The following is an 8,468-nucleotide window of genomic DNA, read 5'->3' on the forward strand; positions in this document are numbered from 1 at the left end:
GGGTTGAAATGTTGAACCACGGGGCTTTGGGGTTGATTGGTGCGGGTGTCCCGGAGATGTGACTTGACTCTCCAGTCTCCCCAATGTTGTAGAGATCGCATCGGGAGCAATGGATATAAAAAATTACATTGGTGGATGTACAGGTGGAAGTCTTCTTATGACCGCAGCCCGTGTTTGATTCCCGGCAGCGAAGCAATTTTCAGTAGAGCATACAAAAACATGCCCGTGTCTCCCTGGTAGTCTAGTGGTTAGGATTCGGCGCTCTCACCGCCGCGACCCGGGTTCGATTCCCGGTCAGGGAAGCCATTTTCAGCGTGACTATTGGGTAGCCCTTCTTCCTCAATGCGCTGTGCAGTTATTTATTGATCTTCATAGTTCCTGGGCGCTGCAGTGTGTCGTGGCTCGTTGAAATAGCATCCTGATGCAGATTTGTTTGTATGTGAAGGGATGATTGCTTCTGTAGTTAAGTTCTTGGTTCGCCTGCGTTGTTTTCCTCTAGACGCTGTTTTGAATTTACCATTGACTGTTCGCTCTACTGTGACATCTAGAAATGGCACTTTGTTGTTGTTCTCCTCTTTTGTGAATTTTATGCCAGTAAGGATATTGTTGATGATGTTGTAGGTTTCCTTTAATTTGTTTCATTTTGTGATGACAAAAGTATCTTCGCTGTAGTGGACCCAAAGTTTGGGTTGGATCGTTGGAAGGGCTGTTTGTTCGAGTCTCTGCATTATTGCTTCTGCTAGGAATCCTGACACTGGTGGTTTCATGGGTGTATCGTTGATCTGTTTGTTAGTCTTGTTACTGCATATGAAGTGGGTGATAAGGCACAGTTCCACGAGCTTGACAGTGTTATCTTTGCTGATGAAGTTGGTGCTGTTTGGTGTTTGTGTCTTTGGTTCTTCTGGTAGTGTCTTCAGTTTTCTTTGGCCACGTTGATGTTAATGGATGTGACCAGGCTGTATGTCAAAGGACAACATTATTCCATCCTCTTCTACCTTGGTGTCGTTGGTGTTCAGGAATTCTTGGATGGAGTAACTGGAGTGGCGTGAATCTTCGACTTGGTGTTTTAGTCTTCAGTGGAGGCCTTTGACTAGTCTGTATATTGGTGTTCCAAGTAGTGAGACTATGGACTGACGGGGGCTCCTGGTTTGAAGAGGAGGAGAAGAGCAACAAAGTGCCATTCCTAGATGTCACAGTAGAGCGAACAGTTAATGGGGAACTTCAAACTAGAGTCGACAGAAAAACAACACAGACAAACTAAGCACTTAACCACAGAAGCAATCATCCCAACACCCACAAACGAAGCTGCATCAAGACATTATTTCAACGAGCCACTACACACTGCAGTACAGAGAAACGAGGAAGAGCAGAAGAGAAAGACGTATATAATGTATTTAAGGAGAACGGGTACCCAATAAACCCAGTCCGCCGGTTTCTCACTGATGCTTCCAAGCTGACTCTCAAAACTTCGGTTTGTACTTCCGTTCTTGCCTATTTTAGTTTGTGGGTTTTGAAAACTTTCCCAATCCTCTGACTGAGTGTTGGTGTTGGGAAGGTATGTTGTGGCTGTACAGGACATTGGAATATTGTGGAATACTTTTGGAATATTGTGTGCAATTCTGGTCTCCCTCCTATCTGAAGGATATTGTGAAATTTGAAAGGGTTCTGAAGCACCAATGGGACCACAGAAGGGGAAAGGCCCTTCTGCTGCCCTGAGTGAGGGAAGGCCTTCAGTGATTCCTCTGCCCTGCTGACGCACCAGTTGGTCCACACCGGGGACGGCTGTTCTCCTGCCCTGAATGCGAGATGGCTTTCAGCAGTTCTTCCCACCTGTTGAGACACAAGTGTGTCCACACCGAGGAGAGGCCGTTCTTCTGCCCGGAGTTCAGGAAGGGATTTGCTCTTTCCTCTGACCTGCTGGCCCACTGGTGGGTCCACATGGGCGAGAGGTCGTTCAGTTGCCCTAAGTGCAGGAAGACCTTCAGCAATTCCTCAGCCCTGCTGAGCCACCAATCCGTCCACACCAGGGATAAGCCATTTTCCTGCCCCGAGTCCGGGAAGGGCTTTACCTGCTCCTCCGCCCTGCTGAAGCACCAGTGTGTCCACAGTGGGGAGAGACCCTTTCGCTGGCACGAGTGTGGGAAGTGGTTCATGTTTTACTGCAACTTGCGGAAGCACCAGCGGGGGCACCAACGCTCCCAGCAATCAGATCCCACCGGTGTTCTGCCTTGGGTCACCCCATGGACTGAACATCCTGCCAGTTCTGACAGTGGGTGCAGTGGGAGAGTAGGTGAGGATTTTTTGTTTTCTGCTGGACTGCAATTGCCTCCCCCACCCCCCACAACCACAACCTCATGGTGGCTCAGGGGCGTCACGGTGACTCAGTGCTTAGCACTGTTGCCTCATGGCACCAGGAACCCAGGATCAATTCCACCCTTGGGTGTCTGTGGGCAACTTGTGGAGGGTAGGAAAATGGATCTGACTGGGTTACTCTTCGGAGGATCAGTGCAGATGTGTTGGGCTGAAGGACTTGTTTCCTCACTGTAGGAGTTCTACGATCCTCGGAGCTTTGCTTTGAGTGGACACTGCTGCTCATTGAGCCCGGGACTGCACATTGGCAATGAAATGATCCAGAGAAACCCAAGACTGCAAGAGCATCGGAGCAGACTTAGGCCATTTGGCCCGTCGAGTCTACTCTGCTATTCGTTAGAGTCAAAAAAATTGCACATGCGATTAGCTTCAGTGTGGAAACAGGCCATTTGTCCCAACAAGTCCACACCGACCCTCCGAAGAGTTACGCACCCAGACCCATTTCCCTCTGACTAATGCACCTAACACTATGGGCAATTAAGCATGGCCAATCCACATGACCTGCACATCTTTGGAGAGGACCACCCAGAGAAAACCCACGCAGACACTGGGTAATGTGCAAACTCCTCACAGACAGTCACCCAAGGCTGGAATCAAACCTGGGTCCCCAGCACTGTGAGGCTGCAGTGGTAACCATTGATCCACAACATATTGCAACCCGAAGTAGGTAAGCAGGAGGTTGGGAGAATACAGCAAGCCAGGCAGCACCAGGATGTGGAGTAGTCGGCGTTTTGGGTATTAACCCTTCTTCAAGACTGAAACGTTGACTTGTCTATGAGAAACGATCTACAGAATGTTGCTGGGGGTTGGAGGGTTTGAGCTACAGGGATATTCTGAATAGGCTGTGGTTGTTTTCACTGGAGCATCGGAGGCAGAGGAGTGACCTAATAAAGGTTACAAATTCATGAGAGGCATGGACAGGGTAATAGAGAAGGTGTTTTCCCTGGGATGGGGCAGTCCAGAACTAGAGGGCATAGGTTTAGGGTGAGAGGCGAAATATATTAAAGGGACAACTTCTTCATGCAGAGGGTGGTACATATATGAAATGAACTGCGACAGGATATCGGTCAGGTGCTGTCAAATGGGACTAGATTAATTTATGATTTCAGGTCAGCATGGACAAGTTGGACCGAAGGGCCTGTTTCCATGTTGTATGTGTCTCTGACTACTAGTCTTGATGTAAGTTTAAAATAGAGTCCAAGTAACTTTGAATAGTTCAATCTTGTTGACCGCACCTCCTCAAATGTTTCAAATGAATCCCTCTGAGCGATACTGTTTAAACATGCTGAGTTGGACAAAGTATCCCATCAAGTTCAACACAAACCCAGAGTTGAAGAAGTCAGAAGTCACACGATATCATGGGGACCAAAACTGATTACAATATGCCAGGTGCAGCCTCATCAACGTCCAGTATAACTACACTATAACTTCCCAATATCTATACTCAATTCCTTAACTGATGAAGGTTAGTGTGCCGAAACCTTTCTTCACTGCCTTGTGTAGCGATGTTATCAGAGATATAGGATCTACTTTAAACTGGTCCACAATCCAGCTTCTGGGAGCACAGAAGTAGAGTAGTGCTGCGTGAGTGTGCTGGGCAAATAACCCAGAGGTCGATGCGTCAAAACCATGTGATGCTTTTGCTCAATGTCTCTGTAAGCTGCTTTCCTTTGCAAAAGTGCTCTGTTCTGTATCTTGCCGTTGCATCTGCTTCCCAAAGCTTCTTCAGTGGAGGAGTGGCAGTGGCTGCTGGAGCCCAGGAACTCAACAACCCCCTGGAGCTGGAGGAAGGTCCAAGCTCCAAGAAGCGGGGAGTCCAGCTGGAGGCTGGATTTGCTCAAGGGTTGTATCGATTAACTTATTTAAATTGTACCTACTGTAGGGGTATGTGGTTTACATTAAAACCGGAGGATCATGTCAGAGTGTTTGTTTATATTTAGCAGTTGCAGTTGGTAAAATACACTCCCTGGAGGAGCACATTCTATGATGCTGCATTTCTTGCCTTATGCCCTTTCCCCATTTGTTATCTCCCATCTTGATTTTATATTTTTTTGGTCAAATTTGATTTCATATTAATCAGACTTGGTATTCACGGTGTGCTAGTAATTTGTTTGTTCGAATATTGTAAGTCAAAATTAATGGTGTAATTTCATTTCTGATGTCAGAGTTTGACATTGAATGTGCAGGTGTGAATGTCAGTAAGTTGTGAAAATAAATCAATAACTTTTGATTTTATAGCAAAAAGAGCAGTTCACCGCAATCAATGGCATTGTCTCATTTGAAGGTGATGAGTTGAGCCTGACCAACAAACCGTTTCATGCAGTCAGCCAATTTAATTAAAATTGTCTTTAACTTAATTGAAGATAATAACTCTGGCATGCTAAAATTTATACAATTTGTTAAGAAGACTTATTTATATGTCAAATGCTCTGCCACATTGGGGAGACTGGATGCCATCTTGCAGAGCATTTCAGGGAGCAGCTCTAGGACCCCAAAACTAAACGATCCCACCGCCCTGTGGCTGAATACTTTAACTCCCCCTCCCAATCCGTCAAGTGCATGCAAGTCCTGGGCCGCATTCCCCTCCAAGATCTAGCTACCTGACGCTTGTAGGAAGAACACTTCATCTTCCGCCTTGGGACCCACCAACTACATGGGATCAATGTGGATTTCATCAGCTTCCATATTTCTCCTCACCCTCACTCCCACACCACGCGCCTTGTCCCAGATCCAACCTTCCAACTCGGCATTGGCCTCTTGATCTGTCCTACATTTTAATCTTGCTTCCCACCTATTCGCTCCACCCTCCTGTCTTACCTCTGCTGATCTCTCCCCAACTCCATCGATCTATTTCATTCACAGCTACCTCCTCTCCATCCCCATCCCCTTCCCAATTATCTCTCAGCCCCCTTGGACCAACCTTCATTCCTGATGAAGAACCTATGCTCTAAAACACGACTGTGGTGAAGGAACATCCTTAATAAGAAAGAGCTCCCAATTCAGATTTATTCCCCGTTTGTTTCCCCGTTCTTCTAGAAATAAGAAATGTCCTTTTCTTCCACTAGAAAGTGGTCTTACACTTTGCGGTGTCTGAAGTGTTATACCACTCCACTTCTTTGCCCACTTTAAAATCATTTCAACTTGTTTTTCGGATAATGGTGGCGGTGACCAAAAGCAATCATTTCACTCCTCTTCAATGCCCCATTTCTCCTCCTATGAACTACTTTGACATGTTGTCTGAGTGTACTTGGTTTTCAAAATGTAATTTGGCCATTGAAGTGAACAGGGTTAATCTTTATCGATCACTAACTTTGTTTGCACTAAATGTAATTATCCAGCAATTTGCTGTTTTTTGTTCCACCAAAGCTGGAAACAATGATCTGTATTTATGTTGCACTCAGGTGTGAAAAATCATCCCAAGAATCGTCATATTATTATAGTTGACTGAAGCTATAACAGGAGGCATTGTGTGGCAGTTTGAGACTAAAAACGTGGCTGGAAAGAATGTAGATTGATGAAGAAAGTCAAAAAGCATAATCTCTGGCCACAATCTATCAGTCTGGCTTGATTAAGTGGTGGCTCTTCAAAAGCACCTTCCAACCACCACCTCAACCACCAAGAGCAGGTCAGTGTGAACACAGCATTCCAACTGTGAAATATATCACATTGCTTCTTTGTTATTTATCAAAATCCTGGAATTCGCTCCTGAACATCATTGCAGACCAAATCATAATTGTGAAGCAATTTAAGTGGCAGTTCAGCACCACTTTTTCAAGGACAGTTTGGAAAGGGTTGTTGGCAAAGCCAATGATGTTCACATCTCATGAAATAATAAGCAAAGAGGCATGGACAGAGGATTGGCTGACCAATGATATAATTAGGATAAGGGGTATGTTCAGGATAGCAAATTGTAACTAGTAGACTGCCACAGGGGCCAAAATTATTTACAAAATGCATATGAATTCCTTGGATACGTAAAGTGAATGCACTATTGCCAAGATTGCAGAAAAGATGGTTGATGGGACGGCAGGTGGTGAGAATGACATGAAATATCTGCAGAGGCATATAGACAGATTAAGCAAATGAGCAAACCCTTAGCAGATGGAATAGAATGTGGGGAAATGAGGTTGTGCACTTTGGCAGGAGGAAAAGTGTTGAATGTTAAATGGAGAAAGCTGTTGAATAGAGGGATTTGGAAGCCCATTTCCATGCATCTCTTCAGCCAAGTTCAGTGAATAATAGGGAAGGCAAATGGGAGGTTGGCCTTTAAATAGAGTATAAACGTAGGGAGGTTATAGTGAACCTATGTCAGGCACCAGTCAAGCCACAACTGAGCACTGGGAGGGTCATTTACCTAAGGAAAGGTATACTGGCTTTGGAAGCAGTCCAGAGAAAGTTGACCAGGATGAAAAGAATATCACATGAAGAGAAGTGAATAGGTTGGGCCTATACATATTCGAAGTTAGAAGATTTAGATGTAACCTTATTTTCACATAAAAGATTCTGAGGATACTTGACGGGGTTGATGTGGAGAAGTTTACCTTTGTGGGTGAGTCGAGCACCAGAGGGAATAACCTGCAAATGAGGGATTGCATGCTGAAGACAGATAGGAATTGTTACTGAGGGCAGTAAATCTGTGGAACATGTTACTACAGAGTGCTGTTGAGCTTGGGTCATTAAGTACATTCAAGGCTGTCAGATTTTTGTTTAAACCAGTGAGGGAATTGAGGATTATGGGGAAATGGCAGGGAAGTGGAGTTGATGCTTACCAGAGCAAACGTGATGTGAATAAATGGCAGAATTGATTCATTGGGCTGAATTGAATAGTAAGTAATAAAGGGGAAAAGGATACAACTGGCAAATACAGGCCAGTCAGTGTTGGAAAATTAGAGATTGTACGGAGTTGGTGGAATTTTGGCATTGTTACTGGATTTAACATCTGGAGTTTCAAATCGATGCTGCTATGTCCCCGATGCACTTTGAAATCAATTAATATATCTGGAATATAAAGCTTATCGCTGCTTTAGTGATCTTAGCAATTGATATAAGGACCTATCTTGTGAAGGAAGGAAATCTTTCGTCCTTACCCAGTTAGGCGATTGTGTCACTCTTGATCCACAGTAATGTGGTTAACTCGTAATTGCCCTCTGAAATGGCACATGGTTTTTCTGGGAGATAAAGTGCCACATCCTATGAATGAATAAAGGAAAATATTCAGCAGAAAACAGTGACTGAAGTGAAGATTGTGATCTAGTGATACTGGTTAATTAACCCAGAGATCTAGGTCTTCTGAGAACGAAAATTCAAATCCCATCATGATCCCAGTAAGGATAAAACATCTTTGAAAGCTGTTCTGAAAGTCCAGTCTTGACAATGACACTTTCTGACACTCACTGCTTTCCTTCAGTCCAAATTGTCTGTGCTGACCAGATATCCTAAATTAACACAGTCCCATTTGCCAGCACTTCGCCCATATCCCTCTCAATTCTCCCTACTACCAGACGCCTTTTAAAATGCTGTAATGACACCAGCCTCCACCATTATCTGGCAGCTCATTCCTAACACTCAGCACCCTCTGCGTGAGAAAGTTGCCCATCAGGTACCTTTTAAATCTTTGCCCTCTCACCTCAATCCTATACCCTCTAGTTTTGCCTTCCCCCATAACCATCCACTTCTTTGTTCTTCAAAGTCAAATGATCTCAGCCTTGAGTTCATTCAACAACCGAGCTAACTGCAAGAAGACATGCCCACTTCTGCACTCAATTCCTCTGGCTAATATATCACTTGCTTTGCTCATTGCTTGCTGCGCCCGTCTGGCAACTGGCATTGACTTGTTTCGAAGGACACTGAGACCCCTTTATCCATCCACACATCATTCCTGATGAAGAGCTCGTGCCCAAAACGTCGACTCTCCTTCTCCTCAGTTGCTGCCTGACCTGCTGTGCTTTTTAGCGCCACGCGTTTCAACTCTGATCTCTAGCATCTACAGTCCTCATTTCATGACATCTCAACATATCACCATTTAAGTAATGCACCTCATATCTGTTTTTTTACACATCAAAGGCTGTAACGTCACATTGTGGCACTGCGTTTGCCAT

The 8,468-nt window shown here is 44.9% G+C and overlaps 1 non-coding gene across 1 annotated transcript; it reads left to right on the top strand.

The window, feature by feature from the left end:
* The first annotated feature begins 230 nt into the window (after positions 1–230).
* On the top strand, positions 231–302 carry trnae-cuc (transfer RNA glutamic acid (anticodon CUC)). Its single transcript has one exon. It is a non-coding gene; the product is annotated as a tRNA-Glu (tRNA).
* The last annotated feature ends 8,166 nt before the right edge of the window (positions 303–8,468 follow it).

The sequence above is a fragment of the Chiloscyllium plagiosum genome, unplaced genomic scaffold, assembly GCF_037043375.1.
Source record: "Chiloscyllium plagiosum isolate Xiang-an unplaced genomic scaffold, Cpla_swu_hap1 HiC_scaffold_27, whole genome shotgun sequence".
Lineage (NCBI taxonomy): Eukaryota > Metazoa > Chordata > Chondrichthyes > Orectolobiformes > Hemiscylliidae > Chiloscyllium > Chiloscyllium plagiosum.